This window comes from Manis javanica, chromosome 5 (genome assembly GCF_040802235.1).
Source record: "Manis javanica isolate MJ-LG chromosome 5, MJ_LKY, whole genome shotgun sequence".
NCBI classification, from domain to species: domain Eukaryota; kingdom Metazoa; phylum Chordata; class Mammalia; order Pholidota; family Manidae; genus Manis; species Manis javanica.
The window spans coordinates 131,121,977-131,147,533 of record NC_133160.1 but is presented as its reverse complement, the minus strand read 5'-3'; the positions used below and the strand labels follow the sequence as shown (position 1 = coordinate 131,147,533).

Here is a 25,557-nt window from a genome sequence, read left to right as displayed (position 1 = left end):
TGGGATGAATGGGCATGAGGGCATGTACTGAATATTTGCCTGATTATAGAAATTATTGTGCTAGTTCCTTTACAACTTTGGTTTTAATTACATGCTATTAAATAACTCGATGGTCAAGTGATATGCTTTTAAATGTTTATTTTTAATCACCTGTCAGTTTCACAGTCTATAGCTACTGACACTCTGGGGCTGGGTGTCTGAATGATTTTGAAATTTGAAAAGGAAATTCACATATTCAAGGAGATTGGGCCCCCTTTCCCTAGGCTGCTAGACTGAGCTCTGCCTGGATCTCTGTCACACTGGGTCTGAACTGATCTATCACATAGGTCTAGTATTTGCCTCTGGGGACCTTGATGAAATGTGTCCTCCTTGGTGGAGCACAGTTCTCTTGAGCAGTGGGTACTGAGCCCCAATTTTTTTTTCTGGCTTCTCAGAACACAGATCTTCTCCTATGTCACTACCAAAGGCATGACACCATTTCCTCTAGTTTGATAAGAAGACCTGGTTCTTTAAGGGAAGAAAATCTCTAGCTTTTAAAAAGTATGACCTTATTAGGAAAGAAAACAACCTGTCACATTCCAGCCCACAACCAGCCAAAACAGGGGAGGACAAACATGACTAAGCCAGGGCCCTCCAGCCCATCCCTCCAGTGGCTAGTCCAGAGCAGCTGTGAGAAAACCCTGGGTAACACAGCATGCTTCACTAGCTTCAAAAAGGGCCTCGTAGACCTTCTGGCAGAGCGCCTCCTGCCACCTCACAGCCTTGGTCCCTAGCAGGCCCTGCCTCTTGAGGCCTCCAGATACTATCATTCCGGATGCCTCTTCTCAGCTCCAGCTGCAGGGAGGGTGCAAACGCACATGGCCTTCCACAGCCCCTGCCAGGACACAGAAATATTTGGCCACTAGTGCTCTCTTATTTGTGGTTATTTCTTGCCTTCAATTTTGCAGCCGGCACCAAACTCTCCCACAAGCGGATACTGCCTGCAAGCTGACAGCTCTCACAAAGGGGAAATGAATGTCAGAACTCAGCAGATCATCTGTGCTCATTCCTGGAAGCAATACAGGTCACCTACTGAAAAGGTACACCGAGGCTCAGTTTCTTGGAGCAAACCTGCAACCACAGAACAGCTAGGCAGCCTGCCCCGCCTCCCTGCTGGCGGCATCTCCTGAGCCCTCCCAAGCTTTCCTCCTCTTTCCTCTTTGCCTACGTGTTTCTTTGTCTTCGACAGGTGCAGCTGCCACCGTGATCATCCTCCTGTTGTGGACACCCATTGTGAGACCTGGGCCCTGCCCAGGGGAGAGCCTCACGCTGGCTCTGTGGATTCAAGGTGCTAAGCCGGCCACGGAAAGATTGCCTGACCACAGTGCACCTGGCGTGCATCAAAGACAAGTAAGCGAGCTGTGCTTGTCATCAGGCTGCCTGGCAGGGCCAGACTATAAGTTACAACTCTAACGGCTCCCGAGCGGCCTCGCGTGGCCCAGGAAGGCCCCTGGAGTCCTTGGTCTTACTGCAAATATGTGTAGCTGAGTGTCACCCACCATGGCTTTAGCCGGGTGCAAACTTTGTTTCATTTTGTTCTTTCAAGTTGAAATACACACATACACATGCTTGCATTTGTACATGCACACACACACACACACACACACACACACACACACACACACACACACACACACACACACATGCACACACACAATAATGACTAACAGCAAACAAACCCACATATAAGCAGTGGTTGTCTTTGGTGACTATGGGTAGATGGCACTTTTTTTCTTTGTACAGTTTTTTGTTTTCCATAATTTCTATAATGAGGACTTAATAACGTCTGTAATTTTAAAAAACATATACAGATATTTTTATTTAAAACTTTTTGAAAATCAAGAATCCTAACTTACATGTGGATGAGGGGAGGTGGAAAATGAGGTGAGCTTAGTTTAAAGAGTAGGCAAATTCTGATTGTCAGAGCAGGGTGGCCGGGCAAGTTGCCACTCCAGCAGACCTCCCAGAGCAGAGCAGAGCCATCCTTGAACCTCAGCGCTGTGCCCTGCCGCCTGCCTCCCTGTCCCAGCTGGCAGACTCAGGCCGCCTGCTGAGACAGTGCTGATCTCGCGGGACTTCAAATCAAGGACAGATATTAGTGAAGTGCTTTCTCCTACCTGCCTGCACCGAATCTTCGCCACCTTAGCCTAAGGGAACAACAATATGGGACTCCCGGAGTGAGGGCTGAGGGGCTTGTCAGTAATTTTTAGATAGATACACCCTTTGGCTCTTTCTACCTTTTCTAGGCAGTCTCACAGGTGAGTGAGCTGGAATTTAGGTGGTTGGTTACCTCTTACAGAGTCTTACTCAAGTTTATGAAACAGAGGGCAATTCTCAGTCAAGGCCTATGTCCATTTGACCAAAACAACCACATCCCCCCCACCCCTCACTTCCAGGAGTCTCATCTACACAGTGCCTGACAGAGTTGGCCAAATGTCCAAGTTGTTTTGGGTATTGTGCAGACACTGTCAAAACATCAGTCACCTCTACAGGAAAATAAACCAGCCAGACTGATTGTGTATCACAGTTATATCCTGATGATAGTACTGTTTGAAATACTTACTTTTAATCTGATTGACTGAGCACTCGAATTGAGACTGGGGATGGAAAAGCTATCCCAGATACCCTGATCCCTCAATGTACACAAAGATAAATGGAAGTCCCATTCAAAGCACATTTTCAAACAAAGGGTTATTTTTTTTTTAATTTGGGGAGTTATTTCAGAGAATTGATCTATGGAATTTGAAGAAGTTAATTTTGGGCTCTGAGAAAGCAGATCCTTTTTTGTCTGCTTGCTTTAAAATGGTACTGCCCCAAAATTTTGCATACAGATACACTGCAGAGAGATAATAGCGATGGAAGTCATGAAGCCAAGCATCACTGAGGGAAATGCAAATCCACAGGCGTCTCAACTCCGAAGCAGCATTCTCAAATGCTGAAGTCATCTCGTATTCACCCGAGGCCCTCAGATCTGCACATCGATACATGCAATTGGAGGCTAATATGCAGATATTGATTTCTCTAAGGGTGAGTGTCAATATTTACAATCCCAAGAGGTGGCAGCTGATTGAGGCAAACCCAAAGTCATGATGGTGACTGCCAAGGTCAGAGCCAAGCAACAGTCCTGCTCTTCACAAAACACAGGTCAATGCCTCTGCCTCCAAATTGGGTCAGACTATTTATATAAGAAGAGAACATTTCAACTGGTCCTCTGGACATTGCCAGTCTGTCTTACCTTATAGCCAGGTAATGTAAAACTCCAGATAACAGACTAGATATCTCTGTCACATAAGCTTAGTTACATTAAAATCATCTGGGAGGGATGCAAGCTTTTTCAAATTAATTGCTCAGGACTATTTTCTCCAAAACTATGATGCTTCCACAGTGGTTGTATATCCATGAGAAATAGTGTCATAATGCTGGGAATAGGCTCCTTTTCTCAAGCGTAGAAAAGGGTATGAAGGGGTAGATCAGAATGTTCAGAACACCTGACTTCAAGATAAAGTCCACTCACATTAAAAAATATATACATTAGTATTTCCTAACCCTGGCTGCATACTAAAATCCTATCTCTAGAGATTCTGATTGGAGTTAATTCATATGTCCTGAGGCACAAGCATCTGTTTTTCTTTAAATTGTCCCAGTGATTCCAATGTGCAGCCAGTACTGAAAACCACTGCTATGCAAGGTGGTCCCTCTTCTTTTCCCATTACATCTCCTCCCTTCCACTAGACGCACCCCAGATCCTGGTCTTATGTTTGCACTTACCCATTTTTACTGCCGTAAGGAATTCCCCACCCAAATCTGGGCCAAACTGCTTATTCTTCCAACAAGGAACAGATTGTTGCCTCTCTTCCTTATATGAAACTTTCTCTCATGAGGTTTTGACTCTTTAGTCAGATTTCATTTTCTCCTCCTTTCCACACTGCCAACAAACCATTCACTAAACCAGGGGACCTGCAAGTTCACAGACCTGCTTTGCTGTAAGATAGCGGGTCCTCTGAAACAGGAGGTCATGCACCAACCCCCTAAGCTTCTGTGCATACCCGCTCTGCTTCTAGCACAAATCACAGGAGCCACTCGATTCATATCTGTTGTGAAGATGGATGACATTTGAAGTTCATATTTAGGATCATGGCCTTTCAGAAATCAAGGAAGACCTGAGTCATTTCTATATTTGGGGGTAACTAGAATGTTTTTAAAAATGAAAAAAAATCCCAAATCTTAATTTGAAGTTCTTTGCACACATAAAACCTGGATTGAATGTCCTCCTCTGGCCTTCTTCCTATGATGTCCTCTTGGGGTTTATTTCAGCCCTACGTACCCCACTTGCCTCAGTGACACACAGAATACACTCTGTCCCCTGACAAGAAAGCATGACACATTTGTATGCCAACCAGGACATGGATAAATATGAAAATAGACAATGGTGAAACTGTCAGGTAGGCTGTTTATACTGGGTGGGAGGGTCCTTTCTGTCTCCTGTGTCAAGGTGCCCCCCAGTCTTGGCCATTCTCCCACTTCAGATTCCTCCTTCTTCCCCTTCCTTGTGTGTAAAATTATTGTCATTATTGGGTGTAAAAATGTTGCATCGTGATTTAGTATTGACACAAAATGTACTGTATATACAGAGATGAAATCCACCAGCAGGATCAAAAGTAAGTCAGCATCAAAACATGCAGGGTGGGTGTCTGCGCCTTGAAGAACATCCTAGAGAATGCAGTAGAGCCTTCCTTTAAGAAACGCTGCATCATTAACACTCTTGATGGTATAGAAGATAATTTTGTGTGGAAAATTGTAGATTCTAACGACTGAATAGAAAAGCATTTTAGAAAAGTGATACTCTTTCCATGAAGATGTTTTGGGGATACCTTATCTCATATATTTCACTTATGATTTCTCTTTATGTATGTGTAAGAGTTATATCTGGTGAAAGTTTGTGTCTAAACAAGGATTCTCTTAATATGTCCAAAATAAAAATCCAAAGCCTTGGTCATAATTTAATTTCCTATTTTCTCAGTGGTACATAAATAATAGTGCCTGTATTAGTTTGCTAGGGCTGCCCTAACAAAGCGCCACAAACCAGGCAGCTTAAATAACAGAAATTTGTTTTCTTAATGTTCTGGAGGCTGGAAGTCAACCATCAAAGTGTCAGCAAGGTTGATTTCTTCTGAGCCTCTCTCCTTCACTTGCAAATGGCTGCCTCCTCCTGGTACCACAGTATTCTTTCCATATCCGTGTCTTAATCTCCTCTTATTACAAGGACACCAGTCATATTGGATTAGGGCCCACCCTAATGGCCTCATTTTAACTTAATTACCTCTTTAAGGACCTTATCTCCAAATACAGTTCATTTTGAGGTACTGGAGGTTAGGACTTCAATAATGATTTTGGGGGGAACGCAATTCAGCCGATAATGGTTCCTTGCCATCGATGGCTTCTTAGTTCAATGAAACTTAGAGTATAAATCTCAAAGGATTGTAATGATATTAAATGAGTCCCTCGAGCCTAGGAAACTGTACCTGAGCCTTAGCTGTTTATTACTACCTACTGCACAGAGTGGTTGAGAAAGCGAAATGCTAAAGCACACGCACAGTGTTTAGCAGACAACCTCACACAGTGTGAACCCTCAGTCAGTGTTGGCAACTATGACCATTATTTATTTGGAAATATTTTCATACCAGTAAAGAGAAGTTATTGAGAAAAAAAAATCACAGTATGCTTTAAACATAGAAAATGATCTTATTTTTTAATCTTGGAACTTGATGATGGCATTGAAAACCCTAGTACACAATTAAGAAAGCAAAAGTTGGTAACCATGACTTTAGGAATAAATGCTTAGAAGATGACTTTAATGTACAAAAAGTGCTTTGTAATTACCTAATTGTCTGGCACCACCCCAAGTCTTATTGTTTTAACCTCTTCGTGTCAAGCCAGAGATTAGCTCCAGTGAGTGTGAAAACTCTGATGCAAAATGCATTAAGCTTTCACGGCACAGCCTTGAGACCGCCAATAGCATCAAGAGATTAATAACTGGAGTAAGATAGATAAATGTCTTTTATGAATAATTCAGCCTATCATTAGAAATTCGAAACTTGAGCACCCCAGTGCTTTGGAGAGAAAACAGAAGCCTGCCTTTAATGGGCTATAATTTTAAATATGAGGAGGATGTTGTCAGTTGTCACTTAGATAAACTTAAAACACACTTCTCAGTAAAAAGAAACTCCCTCAAAAGGAGGTCACCCAGTTGAGTCAAGTTTGAGATAAATAAAGAGATGAGTATATTTCTGATCTGGTTTAATGACTGATTCTCTTTGTCATCTTGAAGGAGATAATTAATTTCTTCATAGATAAATAATCTTATGAAGTTTTTAACCACACACATATATTTTCTCTCTAAAGCAGGCATTCTCCCACCAAGCCATATTCTTTGATCGCTTCATCTATCCTCGACACCCAGAGATTTTCACTGAGCTCCCCCTTATTAAAATGTCCCAACAAACTCTAGAGCATTCTAATATTGTTAACAAATCTGTTCTGTGCTAAAAAAAGAAGACTAGTGATGATGGTCCTAGGAAGAGTTTGCCCACTTTACATCTGGCTTTAGGCAGGCAGAGCTCCTATGTTTGCCATCAAACTCAAATGTTGGAAATTCCCATTCACATAGGAGCAAGGGACTTCACCAAGGAAATACAGTACAAATTTGTAGGTTTCCATCCCTAAGTGTATAGGTCTGTGGCAAGAACAAAAGCTGTGTGCTTGCCAAGCCCATTTCAGGTTCTTCTTGGGCACACAGCCGAGCTTCATTTCCCAGCTTCCTTTGCACTCATGTGACTGAGTGCATGACAATTCCAGACGTAGCCCTAAAACTCCAAGAACTGTTCTCCACTCTCTCATCTACCATCTGCCACAGTGGATGACAATGCAGACCTGGAGGCAGCAATGCTCAGGGCAACCTTGAGGGAAAAGCACCAAGAATAGCAGAGCCACAGTCCTGAAGGAGCCTGGGTCCCAGATGACTGCAGGAGCAGACCTCTCCCACTACACCTTTACTAACCGTACTGCACTGTGACATGAGTGAGAAACACACTTCTACTGTGTTAAGCCACTGAGATTAAGTAAGGGTTGTTTCCTACCACAGCTAACTTAATTTAGTTTCAATACTACAGATATTGACTTCTATGATAGGGATGTTACAAGGATCAACTCATTTGTTTGCTTTTTAATTTATTCAACAAAACTATTTGTTTCAAAGCCACCGTGCAAGAGTACCTGTTAAGTGCCAACTCATGAAGCACACTGGCAATAGCAACTGAGAGACTGGACCTTTGAATCAAAACAAGAGTTAGGATTCTGGCTCTGTCACTTACCAGCTGTGTGACCTTAAGCATGTTACTTAACTTCTCTGTGCTTTAGTTTTCTCATCTGTAACATGGGGTAATAATACCTACCTCATAGGACTGTCCAGAGAATTAAATGAACTAATTAATGTCTGTAGAATTCTTAGCTTCTTATCTGGTATATATTTCAATGAAAGGTGATGCCATTGTAAAATCTGGACAAAGCTCCAATTTTCCAAATTAAACATAAAACAAATTATTAATAGTCAAATTTAGAAGTACACCCTACTTGTGTAGCCATGAAGCTCAAATCCCATGATCCCTCTGAAAAGGACTGAAGGGAATGAGTTCATAAAGGTGGATGCCCAACAGCTGCCCTCACTTGGAGATGTTTCTGGCTGTGCACCCTGGGAAGTCCCATTTGAATTGAGGAAAACTATAAATTTACTCTACTCACAAGTTTATTTGCAGATTTGGGAGAAGAAAGAAAGAAAATGAGAGTTGTAGGAGGGCTTCCTTCCCTCAGACAGCACTAATCATATGCACGTGGACACTCTGAGGCTTTTCCAGGGGTGAGTCCATTAAGTAAATATGTTGCTCTTTCCTTTCACAAAACCCAGTAATGCAAAGACTTATGTTTATTTAGTATTTTCCTCTTTGTTTTCATAGCCAAGAAAAAGTCTGCTGGGTAGGCAGTTCCTTGAGAAGATCCTGTTTACCCTGTTCTGACCCAGTAAAGAGTTTGGGGGAAGAAAACACAAAATGCCATTTTAGAAGGGTTAAATGGGCTGGTATTCAGAGACTCCGTCAACCTGCAGTAGCAGGAAAGAAAACACAACCATGAAACCAAACCAGCCAACCTCCAGAAAAGTCATCACAGAAGGACTCCAGGCTCAGAAAAATGTCTTCTTCAAAAAGTTTATATTGTTTCTTTTTCTAGGTCTGTTGTCCTGGTTTCAGTGATTGATAGCTAGTGAACATGACCTTTTATGATGTGAACAAAGGAATCACAGAAAATGGGAGACTGTACTCAAACAGAAACTTGGTGACTTGCTTTGGGAAGGAAGCAAAGCCCAAATGCAGGTACAAATAACCTGCCTTCCCTCACGGGCTTTACCAAAAAGGAGTCTGAGCAAAGATTCTAGGGCATTAAAAATGGGAAGAGAGCAGCTCCCTACAAAACAAGCCAGGCGGAGAGTTTCCATTACAAACTGAAGTAATTGCATTGTCCAGACACCAGAAAAGGTCAGCATGAACTTTAAATCTCCCATTTCATTTGTTTAGCGGTTTGCATAGGACAGAGGACCGAGCCATTTCTGAGACAGGAGCACAATTTTGTGACTCTAACCTCAGAAACTGGAGAAAGATAGGAGCAGCCTCTTCTTGGCCCTGTTCCTTATGTGATGAGGAATTCTGTCTCTGGTGCTGTTTCCCTGGTAGGCACCCCAGGGCTGCTCTGCTTCAAGTAGTCTCCTATGCCTCACAGTACACCTTCTCCAAGACACCATTATCCTGGCAGATCGAGTACCAGAGGAGGAAGCTGCACTCAGTCGCTCCAACCAAATAAGCATATTCACATTTTCCAAGATCCCTGATTATGAGCCTGAATAGAAAATTTGGTTTCTGATTAATAAGCATCCTTGCCTTTATGTTTCTACAGAAAGCATTTGTGCTAATAATATGATGCTTAATAATGAGATGTCTATCAAAGGAAGGGAAATGGCAATGGGGAAACAATAATACTGGACCAAGTTTAAATATCATGCTTTTTAAAAAGCCTTCACCCAGCAGGGTCATGCCCAAATCACTGATATCTGTAAAGGGTGCTGCAAAGATTTTGTTTTCCTATTTCATTGGTGGTTCTAGGTACTTTTCCAATTTTTTAGAAAATCATGGGTCTGGAAGTGTCCAAGCATTAGGCTGGCTGAGCTTGGCAGCAGTGTCACTGCTGCCAAGTTCAGGACAATCTGTTTCTCCCTCTGTTACCATTAGACCCTTCATCCCTACATTTAGAACCTGACACGTGCCAAACTGCCCAATTACCTCGTGCCAGTCATTAAAGCATGCCGCTAAACACTGGGTTTGAAATACATCATCACAACTGTCCAAACACAAACCCAAGTGCATTCAAGAGTCCCAGGGAGGATCAGTGCACAGGGCTAAAATGATTCAAGTTGGCCAAGATTCAAAATGCCATTTAAAGTCAAGCACAAGAAGGGCTGTGCCTGCGAAAGGAGCTAGACTGACAAGCAACCATTAAGGCACAAAGGCTTGAAGCCTGTGTTTTCTCAGCTTCAGAGAGGGCCTGCCCTTCTTTGCCTTGCCCGTGGGGCTCATTCTGAAGGGACAGAGAAAAAGTGCTGTTTTGGAAGAAGCCTGGCCAGAAGTGTACCAACAAATAAAAACCTTGACAAGGCTGCCTTTCCCCAGCTCTCCACGCCTCAAAACCAACTCAATTCCAGTTACATCAGAGGGAGGTGCCAGAGGGGGCCTCTGCTTAATATAAAAAGCAAGAATATTCATTTGGCCTTTCCATGTAGTTGTACTAATGTGGTGCACCCTAGTCTGTCTGGTCAGGTAGGGTTAGGTTGCACTACAGTAACACGTGACTCCAAAGGCACAGAGGCCTAACCCACCAGAGGTTTGTTTCCCAAGACACTGCGTCCATAGTTCAGCAGGCAGGCTCCGCTCGTAGCAGCCTTCCGAGACCCAGGTTGAGGGACAGCCATCTCCAATGCCACGGGGCAAATGCCAGAGGGACAGAAAGCCCTTGGGGGTCTCAGAATGGCAACTAAATGACTTAGCTTAGAAATGACCACATCTCAAAATTCACTAGCCATAAACTCATCACTTGGCCCCACCCAGACATGAGAAGGCCAAGAAGGACCATCCCACCTGCCATCTATCATTAATCACTACCAATGAGACCCTAGGCCCGTCTCTAAGTAGCAAAGTTGGAACTCCTGACTAACTTCATACACCATGGCTGTAAAATAGAAGCAGAGCTCACAGACCTTTGGTCCAACCTGGCTGTGGTGTAGATTTAGAGGGCTCTTATGGTTGGTGAAAAGCAAGCCATTTGGATAACCTCTGTGGCTTAAACAGCTAGCTTTGATCAGATACCACATTCTTACTCCAGAACAGATCAGAATTTGGAGAAAAACAAATCCCGAGACCAGAGCAGGAGCACCAGAGAACTATTTTCTGACACTAGTTCCAATCCAGAATTCCTGCAAGAGGTCTGTGATATCTGCAATATCTGTAAACTGCTGAAGAATACTCTGTTCCCAGGTGTGTAGGGCTATTTTTAGAAATGTATGCAGATCTTGTGATCTGTAAAATGTACATTCAATTAAAAAGAGATACTGAATTCACTTTATGATTACATATTCTCCCAATCAACTGCTCCTCAAAGCACTTTTAGCATAATATGGGGAAGAGAGGGAAGAACAGTGGTCTGCCAATATGTTTTGTTCATATAAAGATATAAAGAGGTCTGCATAGTGTTGGAAATTTCTGCTTCCTGGATAGGTGCCTTGTGGGAATCTTTATTTCTAGGCTTTCCCAAGACCTTTTTGGTGAAATTTCTTGACACAGAAAAGCGATAGGTAAATATTTCAGTAGTTGTTTCTGAAGATGATACTTGTTTTCTAGAATTGACCCATTAAGAGTAGGGTGAGGAAGGAGGGTTACTAGCATTTTGAGAATACCAGGCTGAAGCCCCATGTAAACAAAGGTCTTGCCTGCTGGCAGGTCAGTGTACCTGACATCTAGGCAAGGGGCATCATGACATGCGCTGTGTCAATGATGACAGAGCTGAAACAGAGGCAATCACACACACAAATGGTCCAGCGTTCGCTGCAATGACTGATCACCCATCATCACCTATTGCAGGCGGGTCAGAGGAACCTGCCCAAAGATCGAATGGAGAGCAGAGCAAACAGAGGTCAGGATCATGGCAACATCTCAACCCACGATTTTCCATCATGTTAGCAGAGATGAGAAATCTAATTGTTGGCCACTTCCCTTTGTGGGTGACTGGTGGTGGTACAGCGTGAGGACTTAAGCCTCTGTGGGTCTATCTCACTCATATTCCCAGCCAGCGCTCTCCCTCCTCTTGGCAGGTCTTCCGGAAGAGCTGAGCAGCAATTCCTGAGGCCACATATGCCAGCCACATACACACCCACTGCCGGGGGTGGGGGTTGCCTCCCTGTTGATTGCTCTTATGGAAGTGATCACACGAGCCTTGTGGATGAATCCAACCCGCTGCCCCCGTCACCATCCACAGGGCAAAGCAGAGGTTCATAAGCTGAAGGCGACCATTTGTTTCTCCTGGGAGGCCCTCTTCTCTGAGGCTTTCCCTGAACTCTGCCCCATGGAGGCGCATCATTCTGGCTGACCCGATCAAACCTTCTCTTCCGAAAACATCGGTGGCAGGTGAGCACCATGAGAGCCTGTCGTTTCAGACAGGACTACTGTCACTATTCTCGAAAGCTCAGGCACATGCTATTGTTGAAATTTCTGGGAGCCAGCATGACCACATAACCAATAAGGTCAATAAAGTGACTTCCTGTGCTAACCTGAGCCCCTAATGTCCCTGTAATAACTTCACATCAGTTAGGACATGGCTCACCCTTTTCTTTCTCTCTTTAAAAATCTATCATTATTCCTTTGCACTAATAAAGCATTTTATCTTAGTGGTACACAATGAGTAAAAAATGAAAAAAACCCGCCATCTTTGGGTTATATAGTCCTGTGAACATGGTTTTCCATCCAGGGCCCTAATTGGGTGCTGTAAATTCCCCTCCCAGGTCTAGGAGTCAGGGCAGCAAAGGGATGACAGGGAGGTGGGACTGGTCTGCAGCTGCTGGGCCTGGGAAGAGCACTGGCACTGTTCTGGGCAGGCAGACTTGGGGAGAAGGCACACTCCAGCGGGGGCTGGCGAGCACCAGATCCCAAGGCGCTCACTCATCTGCAGCCTGCCCCAGCCATGGGAAAAGGAAGCCCGAGAGCAGATGGACACAGGGAAATAAGCTGAGGTGAGGCACGGACTCACAGAGCTGGTGCCTCTCACAGACGGTCCTCAGAAGCAGCTAGAGATGGGGAAGGACCCGGTGAAGGGGAAAACGTTTGGGCCTCACTTTCTGGTCTTGGTGTAAACCTAAGGGCCCCTCAGAGTCAGAAAAATCACTGAAGAGTGAAAGAGCCCTGGCAGCCGAGGGGACAGCAGCCTGCCTTTGCCCAGCAGGCTGTCTTCCGGTAAGATTAGGATCACGGAGCTCATCAGCCAGAACCTACGTCTGGGCATCCAGGGTGAGTGGTGCGCACACACAGAAATAATCCATTGCTGTGGCCCTGGGGGACAGTCCTGGAGCCAGACCCGTGGTGAGGGCAGGACTTGCAGATTGCCTGTGAAAGCTGCAGGACACCAGGAGCTAACAGAGTGAACCCAGGTGGAAAGAAGGCTCGGGAGCAGCTCCTTGAGGCACGCAGAGGCACCTGGACAAGATCCCAGAGTGGGGCCCAAGAATCTGCATTCTGAACATAATTCCAAAGGGATTCCACTGTAAGTGGTGCTGTGAGCCCCATCTAGGTAGATGGGAGGTTTTAGACTAATGTGTGGCATCCTATGGTGATAGGAAATCCAGTTTTTAATTTCCAAATGTTTTTCTAAGACCTCTGGAAGAGAGCAGCTTGCTGAGTTGGAGAAGGGGTGGAACTTGAGCAGATGATGGACTGAGCTTACAGGGCCAGTCTGCCTTGATGTTTTGAGGCTTGGGTACACTTCTCAGCCCATGTGTTCTCTTCTCAGGCACAATAGCAGGACCAAAAGGAAGAGTAAAAGGGATCTTTGGGGGTCAGGGCAACAGCCCGGAGTCCTGTGGGCCGGCCCTGCCTGGGAGAATGGCCACACACACACAGTCTCAGCCACGGTTGACTGGCAACTTTCCTGTCTAGGGCATGTGCACACCTGCTTGCCCACACACTCCCAAGCAGACTTGCCCTTGGCTTTGCTGAATATGCACCTGTGAGATGGAGATCATTATTACTTTGCTATGAGGGTCTCTGCCTCAGGGTCTTGCCCACACATTGTCTCAAAGCCTGCCCCACAAGTGGCGACCTGTGTTTCTGAAACTGGGGTCTGAGTAATATTTAGGAATTCTAGACATTTTTCCTTTGAAGTTTTGTTTTAATAATGATCCAAAACAACAGTTCTATCAGTTGTAAAGACAATTTTCTTATGGAGTAATAATTCCCATTTGAAATTCCTCTTCCATGGAATAAAACTTGATTTTTTATGTCAGTGTCTCTCTAGATGTGATCTTCAGAAATATTAAGGAATCTTCAAATAAATTTCCTAGGATCATTTTTTCCCCTATAAAAGTGAAAAACACTGTTTTGATGCATTAAAAGGTAATAGTAGTTTAAAATACAGAACTCAGAGGCTAGCAGTTACCAAAGGGGAAGGGTGGGGGAGGGTGGGTGGGGAGGGAGGGAGAAGTGGGTTGAGGGGTATTATGATTAGCACACATGGTGTCAGGGGAGTCATGGGGAAGACAGTGTAGCACAGAGAAGACAAGTAGTGACTCTGGCATCTTAGTACACTGATGGACAATGATTTCAATGGGGCATGGGGGAGACTTGATAATAGGGGTGAATGTAGTAACCACATTGTTTGTCATGTGAAACCTTCGTAAGAGTGTATATCAATGATAACTTAATAAAAATAAAATGTAGGACCCAGAAATTAAATTTTCCTTGGCTTTATAATGACTGCGGGTGGAAAATCTCCAAGAATGAAATACATCATGTGCCAGTTCATTTGAATCCAATTCAAGTCAACAGGAATTTATTGCACTGTGGTTGTGATGCTATAGCAGACACTAGGGAATAGGGAGTACTAAAGTTCCTGGTCCTCTTGGGAAGGAATTACTGCACAAGAAACAATGGGAACATTTTCCCTCGAGGAGTCAGGGAAAGCTTCTCCGAAGGAGGAATTTTCCAGGATGGCTGGCAGAGAGAGAGAGAGTGGGGTGAGGGGAGAAAGGGAAAGAACAAGAAAAAGAGACAGAGGGAACATTACAGACAGAAGCAACAGCATGGACAGACAGGGCATAGCCTGTAGTTTTACATGACTGTAGCACACAGTTTGAGGGTAGATGGCCTGAGAAAAGTGGGTAAGTGGCAAGGACTTTGTGCACCATTATAAAGAGTTTGGGCTCACTAGCAGGGTAACACGGTGACTGTTCTGGGTTATAATGTCATTCTGGGATCTCTCTACTTATATGCCTTTATTACTCTGCTTTGTCCGGAAAACTTGAGCTTTCTCAAAAGCGTGGTTGACTGGTCTCACACTCCTAGGTGTAAAGAGGTAAAAAATATTATCATCTGAACAATGGCACCAGAATTCCAATTGAAGAAACTAATGTCTTTGTTGGAAAAAATATGTTGATAAAGCCTTGGAGTAGACCTACACACCCAAGAATGTATGATTTTAAATATAAGAGGAGGAGATAAAATTTTATATAACTGGGGAGAAAAAAAATGAGTGTTGGGTGTGGACTCAGTTCAAAAGAGAGTTGTTGAGAAGGGACAGGAGAAGGATACAGGAAATGGTGGAAGGATATCCCAACTCTGTGAATCATGAGGAAAATATAAAATCCATAAATGCTGTGTACAACTGACATTTTTATGTTGGGATACTGAGAATAGTTTTGAATTTTAGGGTGGACTTGAACTCAGGTGTAAGATGGAAGCTGCACAGCAGAATGTGTTGGGGCACCTGAGATTTCCCTAAAAATGTAAGCCCCAGGGAATGTGCAGTCCTCTTTAGAAAAGCTTTGCATTCCCAAGGTTATGGTTTTGAGCTAGATCTTGAAGTGTGTGCTGATTAATTTTTTGTGTGCACCTGGCTAGGAGATGGTACCCCATTATTTGGTCAAATTCCAGTCTAGATGTCATTGTAAAGGTACTTTTAGATGTAATTAACATTTAACAATCAGTTGACTGAGTAAAGCCGATTATTCTCCATATTGTGGGTGGGCCTCATCCAGTCAGTTGAAGGCATTAGGAGCAAAGACAGAGAGTTTTCCAAAAAAGAAATTTTGCCTAAAGATTGCAACATAGATATACCTTGCCTGAGTTTCCTGTTTAATGGCCTGCCCTGTGAATTTTGAATTCAAGACTGCAACATCAGTACTTAACTGAATTTCCAGACTGCCAGCTTGCCCTATGGATTTCAGACTCTCAGCCCCTACAATCACATGAGGCAATTCCTTAAAATCTCTCTCTAGATAGGTAGACAGACAGAGAAGCAGATATATAAATAGATAGATCCTCATAAATAGGGCATAAGCTTATCAATCATCTATCTATCTTTCATCTATCCATCATCTACCTACCTTATCTATCTCCTATTGATTCTGTTTCTATGGTAAACTCTAACACTAGGGCAAGGAGACCCCAAATGGTATCTGGGTGTTATGACTCTGGCTTTACAGAGGGCGACAGTACATATATCCAAGTCCTGAGTAAGCCTTTTCTCATAATTTAAGAACATGCCCAAAGGAAAAGGGATTCAAACATGGTTCTTCCTTGGCTGATTAGGATGATGAGTATATATGGGATATATTTCTAGATCTTGATCCCAATCTACATTATTCTTTATTTACTGAAAGAATCCTAATTTCGTCTTGATCAGCAATGCCTAGCTAAACTATTAAATTTCCCCACTTCCTTTGCAGTCCGGGCTGGTCATGTGACAATTATAGCCAATGAAACTTAAGCCATTTTGTTTGACTCTTGAGAAAGCTTGTAAAGGTATATATTTAGCTGGCATATTCCTTCACTGATTTGTGCTTCCATCTTTCCCATTCTTCCTGACTGAAATACAGATGCAAAGCCTCATGGTGCAGCAACCATCTTGTTTTCTCCTAAACTTTCTTCATTTTTTTCTACATATTCCCTCAATCATTCATTCAGTCAATCAGTATTTATTGAGTCAATAGGGACTAGGAACTGGGGATGAATAAGACAAAGTTCTTAACCCTCAAGAGCCACAAGTTAAGCGGACAAAGAGAATTGTGAGCATATAAATAACCAAACCATCTGTAAGTGATATAGAAGAGATAACAAGTCATGAACCACAGAGAGTGCTAGAGGAATCAGAAATAACTCCATAGCAAAGGAGACATTTGAGCTGAAGTTTAAGTAGGAGTTTCCCAATTGGAGAAGGGGGAAAGCCATTTCCATTTCCTATATGGCCATCTTTAGAAATATAAATATTAAAAGAGATTTGACCCCTTCAGTTGCCAAGGCAGGCTCTTTGGAGGAAGCTTTCCTTGAGCTGAGATGTGGGTGAGCAGGAGTTAATAAGGAGGGAAGAGAATTTGGGGCGGAGTAAGCAGCAAACAGAGGCCCTGTGGAAGGTAGAATATGACAGGCAAAGAGGGGTTGAAATGTAATTCAGATCAGGTGCAGAGTGGTATGAGATGAGGCTGGGGAAATATTTAGGGAGTCAGGACAACATAGGGACAGAGCAGGTTAAAGACCTTTTTTTTTCTTTTTCCTAAAAGCAATGAGAAGTCATTGAAATATTTCATGTGGGTGGACCATATGACCACCTTAACTGCTACCAATCTGAGGTGCTTAGACTAAAACACTGCAGTTTTTCTCAGGAGCCCTGGGATTCTGAATTCCCATTGCAACATTTATAAAGTCAAGCTGCAGTCTTACTGGGGAGATTCACCATAGGTGTCATAATATCTTGGCATCTCTAGCAGCCCCATAATTCTTCTCCATAAAGGCAAACTGTAATAACAGTCAGGTCTAATTATGAACAGCCATTGCCCTTTACACTTGCGTAGGAAGCCCTTTCCACTCCGGACGCTGCCCTGTCTGTTTCTGAATGGCAACCTATGAAACTAGGTATTAGGCCAAGCACCAGGAAAAGATGCAAATAGTACCAGGAGGTAATGATATCTGCACATAATATGATCTCCAAATCACAGGGGCCCAGCAGATACCACTGCACTGACGGCTACATTTTATTCATACCCAAGTGCATATGTCATCTCCCACAGTTAGGATGTCATGCCATGACCTGAATTTCTGAGCATGTTGTTTGTACCATCAGCCATTAGTATGGAGCAAGGCAAGAATTAAAGTGTGCAGGGATTGCCTCTTCTGAGTTACAGGTAAGGAAGACGCTTGGGGTTTTACCCCAGCTGAGAAAGAGTTGTCTTCATTAATATTGCTTTGCTTATAAGAACATGATACATACATACACAGGACACACAAAGAAATTCTTGAAGGCTTTCCAGTGAGGACCTCTCAGAAGCACATTTTATTTGAAAAGGTAAAGGGCTAAACTGAAAGGTTAAAGGCAAGAAGTAGGGACTGCAGAATAATTACTACAGCAGACTCACCATGCTTCTTCAGGAACCTCAGATTTTTCTCTAGGGAAAGAAAGACCCAAGGTCAAGTGGAAAAGCATGGGAAAAATATGAAATATGGCTCTGCCTTAAGTTGCAAGCAGCACTTGAAAGAATGCTTTGCCGTACTTTTGGTAGGAGGTAGGGGGAATTAGCTTCTTTACAGAAGCCTGTCTAGGATATGGGAGTAAATTTTGAAAGCAAACAAAGTCCATTTTATCCTCAAACTTGAAAAGGCAAGAAGTCCCATATTCCCAATTTTCTTTGTATTCAAACTGCTTACCTGGCCTTTGCTTTGCCCTGTTGCAAGCAGGCCTCTTGAATACCAAGGCCAGCCTGTGACTGAAGTGGGTCTGGAACAGCTGAAATGCAACAAGAGGCCAAATCTTTTTTTAAAGAACTCAGTCTCGTCATCTGACAAAAAGACAAGAAGTATTTTCTGGGCAACACTGAGAAGTGGGAAATATATGAGTTCCCTCCTCTCCCACCCACTGCAACCAGAAGACCCCTATGTGCTCAGTCTTCCCCGTTCCAATCATCCCTGTGCTCCTGCCCACTCTCCATTTCATTAAAACTTTTCCTTAAACGGTTTTGCCCAGTGTAGGTATTTTGGGATTAAGAATATACCCTTTCAAAGCAGCAGTGAGAACACGGCTTGGCTGTTTTGTGATTACAAATTCTGGAACTTTAGTTTCGATTCCCCCAGAGCATCTACTATATACATGCAGGACTGGTTTTTTTTGGTGGTTGGTTGGGCTCCATAATGACACATGATCTGTCTTCCCAGCATCCTTTTCTGTGGAGAATGACTCCTCCCTGTTTCATAACAATTGTGCCTAGTCTGCATGGTTTGGGTAGAGTTTCCCTCCCGCCTTTCCTCCAGGAAAGGGCCCCTGGTGCAGGCTGGGTCAGTCGCAGTATTTTAAAATCCTTTTCAGGGTGATTGGCTCAGGAACAAGCATGTTACAAGTGTTGACATTTAGAGATTCTTGATTTGTATTTGTATTGCAGCTCTCTCTGCTCTCTTGCAATAAAACATTTGGTTAATATAATACTTACCTTTCTCTTTTCACAAACAGAATCCCAATTGAAAATGGATGTGCATTAACAAATAGCTCCTCATTCTCAATGACTGATTTGGTTAGAATGTTGCTTATAAGGAAACTTGACTCAGGTAAGGCCTCCTGGTAATGCCACAAGGGTTGAAAAGATAAAACAGTAAGAGTCACTTTAAAATAAAAATAAACTCCACGCTCCCATCCAAATGCACATTATTTAACTTCATGAAACTTGCACACAAACTGTGCTTATTTATTTTTCTCAGAACATCTGCTGTTGATCATAAACCACCTTGAAAACATCCCTTTCTTTGGAACATAGAAGCAACTGCCCTTACACACAGTTTGGGTTATGAAAAACTGTGGGTGCATTTATTAGTAAATCCACAATGCTACTATGCAAGCAGCATTAGTCATTTTTCCTCCATTTTCAACTGAAAATGAAAATTGTAAGAGCACAACTGCTTTCAGTAGACCTTTTATATTCACTGCTTTTGTCCTTGATGAACATGATGGGGTTAATAATCTTTGGAGAAATGCCTCATAAACTAAGCAGAAATCAGCAAAGGGTCATAGGTTAAAGTGACTGAACGTGATTGTTATTGCCATTTTCAGTGGCAAGCAAAATAGAGACACTATTTTTGTATAGAGAAAACCTTTGTTCCGATTCATCCAATTAACTTAAAGATTCATAGGTAGAGGAGCTCCTGTACTTACAAGCAAGTTGTATGTTCACCATTGTGCCAAACTTGAGGTCAAAAGATTTTAAAACTAGTTAACAGGTTTGGAGCAGTATTTTGATCCTAAGTTTGGTTTCCATGTCTTGGAAAGGCACTTACTATGTTAAAAAAAGAGGGGGCAAGAAACTCTTGGTTGATTCTCCCATGTGCAGGAAAGGATAGAGTTTGCACTGGGTGGACAAGCTAATGCCCCTCCCAGTTTTGAGAGCCCATGGTTCTATTTTCTTTCTCCACACATGACAAGCAACCTTGACTATAATTTGTCTGTAAGGAGAAGTTGTGCTGGCCAGAACACATGAGTGTGAGGTCCTCTCTGCAACTAATGTTAATATGTTCATTAAGAGTATAGGCCCAAGAGTCAGAGAGACCTGGGTTCACATGCTGCCTTTGCTTTTTTACCAGCTGTGTGATCCTGAGCACTTGTCTACATTTCTGAGCCTCTGGGTTTGTTTTTTTTTTTCCAACCATAAAATGAGGGCAATAATAATAATGAGCATGTCTTTCTCATTCATGGGTTAGGATGATTAAGTGACATACTGCATATAAAGTGTTCAGAACATGCTACTTTTACTCTTGTTATTACTACTACTATAGATCAGTAGGCATTCTGGTTTAAATATTTCCCCAAGAAAAATTTTAAGGAAAATCTCAAACAAAAACAAAAGCGGAGAATAGTAGAAAGATGCCTCAGGTACTCACTACCCATCTAAAACAAGTCATCACCTATTAACAGTCACTCTTGTTTTATTTATGTGATCATAGACACCCCTACCTTGCTAACCTACTGCCCCAGCAAATCTCAAACAAATCATTTAAACTGATATTTATAAATGTCTTGGTTACAGATATATAAGACTATCTACTCCAGCTGGGTTGTCAAGTAAGACCCTGGAATCATCATCATCATAGTGAATTTATTCAGGTTGACCTTTTCTAGAATATGTCAAATAACATTTTTCCACAGTGTCTTAATAGCTTTTAAGCCAAAAGTACAGAGTTCTTTGGTCAAAGAAGTTCTCAGATCATTGAGTCAAAGAATGCTATTTTGTTTTATTCTAGCCACTTTTCAGGACACTTATTGGGCCCTTACACCAACAGTCTCTAAGAAGAGGATACAATATGAAGGAATTCTGAACTTTTGAACCACCTTTTCCAGAAGCATCTTGGGAAACAAATGTCAGTGGAACACACTTTGGCCATCCCAGAATCAGACAAATACCATTTTTGTGGTGACCTATTTGAATAGCCAAATGGTCTTCTCCAGGTCACAAAATTTCATTTTCTTTGAATTTCTACAGTTTCCATTTGCTTTGTGCAGCTGGAAGCCAGTATCTTGGACCACTGTCCCCATTAGTAAAGTGGAATTGGTATAGATTCTTTCTGTATCTTGACACACTGGGAAGGGCCATTAAAAGACTGAGAAATGAAAGAAGAGTACATAGAATTCAACATGATGGGAGATGCATTGTTCCACCCAAATACTGAATTCCTAAGCAACAGCTGCCTATATAAGCTGAGCCCTGTGAATTTGAGGCTCTGTATGTTTACATAGTCACTGAACTGTTAGCATAAGATTAGAATTTGTGTTTAAATGACTTAACAAAGGTGAAGAATAGGGAACTTGGGAGATTTTGAAAAAATATTGAGCCAAATTTCTGACCTGAGAAATGCTATTGAGGACATGCATAGCCTCTTTGGTATGGATTAACTGTGCTGCATGTGTGCCTCTGTGAACCTTGCTTTTCAACTGATACAGAGGTGGAGTCATTGGGAGAAAGGAGGAAGTTGTGAGGAGGTGTGGCAGACGTTACCGGAGGTACCCATGTCCAGTTCTCCTCTCCTTCCAGGAACTTGGAAGCCTGTACTTCTCAACCCCCTTGCCGTTGAATAGTACCACTTGGCTGGTTCTGGCCAAAACAACACGAGCAGAGGTGATATTAGTCCCTTGCAGGCTGAGGTAGTGAGAGGCCCAGGCATGAGTCTTCAGGCTCTCATTCCTTGCCACAGTGACCAGGGTCTCGTCTGCATATTTCAGATGACACAGATTCAACATGGAGGAGCATCTGTCAACCTGGGGTCGCTGAGTAACTGTGGAGCAGAGCCCCTCCCAGTGGCCCATGGAGGGTATGTAATGTGAACAAGAATAAACACTTGTTATATTAAGCCTCTATGGCTTGGGGATTAATTTGTTGCCAAAGCATAACTGCTACTCCCTGACTGATACAGAGGCATAGCTTTTCACTCAGTGCCCCTACTTATCTCACTCACAGGCTACCAGCACAAGGTATGTCACAGGAGGCATCTAACCACAAATTATAATGTAACAAACTTATGGGTACTTTCAACTAGGGCCTAGAGTCTGTGATAACAAAAAAAATAGAAAAAATCAATCAGATGAATATAAATGTCTGAGTCTCCTCTTCCCATAGCCACTTAGAAGTCAGTTCATCTGAGGCCATGACATTCCTCTGTGTCCGTCATGCCGAATAGACTGAAGGGCGGGTCCACGAAGCCTCCAATACCTACTGTTAGGGTCCAGGCTTCTGAGGCTTCTCCAGAGAACAAACTACACAGGCATAGAGATGTAAATTCAAGCAAAGTCTTTATTCAGCCAGCTAGCTGGGGTCCAAGTCAGCCCGACGCAGTGGGTCTCAACAAGGACCCCAAGCACTCAGAGCCAAGGGTTTATATAGCAATTTCAAAGCACTTAACTCATAGTAATTTTCTATAACTATACATTATTCTTGCAAGACATATATCCTGGGGTTAAGCAAGGGCAGGGTAAGACTACTCCTCAATGGTTAGGGAGGTTCTGCACGATAAGCTTGGTATGTAAGATTAACTGACCAAGGTTAGCTGACCAAGGGTCACAGCTGCCCACCACCCGGTGCTCATGATTAACTTGTTTTTCAAGGCCTTACCCAGGCCCAGGGTTTTTTTTTGTTTTTTTTTTTCCTCTGAGTCACACTCTCAGAAAATGGTTTCTAGGTTTCTAAGATGGCTATGCTTATGCTAATTTACTAATCTTACTAATGCTTAGATTCTACATTTCCCCACTTTCCTTTGACCATTCCAATCATGGAATGTTTGTTTCTTCCTGCTGTGTGAGTGAATGATACTGCGGGTCTCAGCATTAGCACCTGAACAGCACTCACTCTTTCCCTAACAAAGGCTATTAGCCGGTTTAAGATACAGGGACCTAAAGTGAGAAGCAGTATAAAAATAAGCAAGGGCCCTGCCAGGGTGGATATCAGGGTTGTAAACCATGGGGATTTAGTAAACTAGGATTCAAATAGCCCTTGGCTGGCCTCTCGCTCTCTCTTCCTTTGATCTGGTCTCTCTCTAAGTTTAGACATTGAATCTCTTACTATTCCGGAATGGTCTGCTGTTAAGGTTTAGCTAAGTTTTATTAGTTCTTTTTCCTGACTCTTAATGCTCTCTGCACTCCTTTACATTTCCCCCCTTTTCTTGATTAGACTGTGGAATCTTCCACAGCGGCATCTGGGTCCTGATACCTTTGACGAAGGACTAAGAGTTGGACAGTGTCAATTCTTTCCTGCACAAACTTAACAAGCCTGTTAATTATGCACGGGCCAATCGTAAACAGCAACAGCAGGATGACGAGCGGCCCCGCAACGGCCGAGAGAAGGGTAGCAAACCAAGGCTTGTATTTGAACCAAGACTCAAACCAGCCTTCGCTACTTTCATATTCTTTACGCCTCTTCTCTCAATCTTTTTTTAGTTTGGCCAAGGAATCTCTGACTGCACCTGTTTTGTCTACATAGAAACAGCACTCTTCTCTTAAGGCTGCGCATAATCTACTTTCCTTTAAGAACAAGAGGTCCAGGCCTCTTTGGTTCTGTAGGACCACCTCGGACAAGGAGGTGAGGGATTGCTCTAGGTCTGATATTGTCTGTCGGAGTTGTTCTAGGTCTTTGTCGATTGCCAGCCTCAGGGCTGTGAGCCCCTTTTCTCGAGTTACAAGGGCTGCAATCCCCGTGCTTGCCCCTGCCATCCCTAGGGTGAAGAGGGTCCCAATGGTCAGGGCGGTAACAACCTCCCTCTTGCTCCGGTGGGGGCTCAGCCTTTCTTCCCAATAAGAAAGGAGAGATTCATGAGAATGATACATTAGGCGAGGTAGAAGGGCTACCAGCACACAAAACTCACTGTTAGCATTGAACACAGAGGTGGATAGGGCCGGAGTGAGGCCTGTCTTTGAGCAGAGCTACCAGCCCGAGGAGGGTATAATCCACTTTCCCTGCTCCCACGTAGTGTTATTATAGGAGGTGCATAACTGGCTCTGGGTCGTCGGGACTGTGCCTGCACACGTACCAATGACTGAGACTTGAACGATTGTAAGTCCCCACGGTCTCTCGTCCCAGTAAGTGGGATGGGAGTTGTTGATAGTGTAGGAGCCATTTATCTCGATTGCCTCATAGAAGGGGGGTGAACCTGGGTAGCATAGCCAACAGGGATTGGTGAGGGAGGAAGTGGTGTGGTTAAGAGTCTCTACAACTGCCTGCACCATTTCCCACATGGGATTATCTAACCCGGAGGGGGTGTGCTGGGCCCATAACTCAGAGGTCGATGGACTCGGTCCTCTCGTGGGCTCTGGAGCAAGCGTTCTGGTCGGCATTTTCTCATCCTTTTTGCTCAGGCCCTTGTCCTGGATTGAAGGTTTCTGGGGATTTATAACCGAGTTGGGACCTACGGCAGCGGTGGGAGTTGACACAGTTAATTTAATGATGAGGGTCGAGCCAGCATGCCCCCCATATTTATAATACACTATTCCCCACGCTAGTTCATTTATCCAGCGCGATACCTCAGTGTTTTTGCCCATCTCGGTGAATTGAACTCTTACCCAATCCTGGTCCATTTTGTCACAAGCCTTGGTTTTGTAAAGGGTCATAGGCTGGTGACGAGGGATGCCCTTGTTGACATAAGTAAATTTGACAGAATCGATTTTTGTAATTGTCCATCTCTAATCTCCATCGTTCAAGGTTACACAGTCTCAGCTGGCACAAAAGAAGTCATGCCCCACCCCCCACAGTGCCTTCCTTTACTTGTTCCTGAACAAGCATAAAACCCATGGGAGCGAGCCAAATTTGGAGGGATGGATCGGTAAACGGGGTTGATCTGTCGAAAGCAGAAATACAGGTCAGGCCACCAGGTTCCGATTGGCGCACTGTGTTGTGTGGAGTTGATGACTTCCCCATTGTCACTATCAATCAGCATCCAGGTCAGGTTCCTTGGTTGATGGGGGTTGGTGCCTCTGATCCCCACAGATGTGGCTCCCGTGAAGATCCATACTAAGGAGCTTATTAGCAGGATCTCTTTCATCTTCGGCTTAAGTGTAGTTTTAGGGGATTGGCAGGATGCTGCTGCACCTTCCACTTTTCCTTACGGGCCCCTGGGTCTTTATGAGGCAGGACTTTCCGAACGTGGGTGTGGTGTACCCAGGGAGCGATACCATCAACCTTGAGAGCAGTGGGGGTGGTAAACAATACAACATAAGGTCCTTTCCACCTGGGCTCGAGAGTCTTCACTTGATGTCTTTTGACCCATACTATATCCCCTGGGACTATGCCATGTTCCGGGCTCGGAATTTTCCCGCCCTCATAATATGCTCTGATCAGGGGCCAGATTTCTTGCTGCACTTTAGCAAGAACTTGCAAGACATTCAGATAGTCAGGGGCCGGGTCCTCTGCATCGGGAAGCTGCACTCGTCGAGTTATAGGTGGAGGGGCCCCATACATTATCTCAAATGGAGTTAAACCATGTACATAGGGGGAATTCCGAGCGCGGAAGATGGCTAAGGGAAGGAGAGTCACCCAGTCCCCACCAGTCTCTAATACCAATTTAGAAAGGGTCTCTTTCAAGGTCCGACTCATTCTCTCTACCTGCCCAGAGCTTTGTGGGTTATAAGCACAATGTAACTTCCAATCTA

The 25,557-nt window shown here is 43.6% G+C and overlaps 1 long non-coding RNA gene across 2 annotated transcripts; it reads left to right on the top strand.

The window, feature by feature from the left end:
* The first annotated feature begins 17,511 nt into the window (after nucleotides 1–17,511).
* On the top strand, nucleotides 17,512–21,775 carry LOC140849402 (uncharacterized). 2 transcript variants are annotated; one of them, XR_012131150.1, is made up of 3 exons: nucleotides 17,512–17,575; nucleotides 18,892–18,986; nucleotides 21,646–21,775. It is a non-coding gene; the product is annotated as an uncharacterized lncRNA (long non-coding RNA). The 2 variants fall into 2 exon arrangements; XR_012131149.1 differs by lacking the exon at nucleotides 21,646–21,775 and adding an exon at nucleotides 20,670–20,783.
* The last annotated feature ends 3,782 nt before the right edge of the window (nucleotides 21,776–25,557 follow it).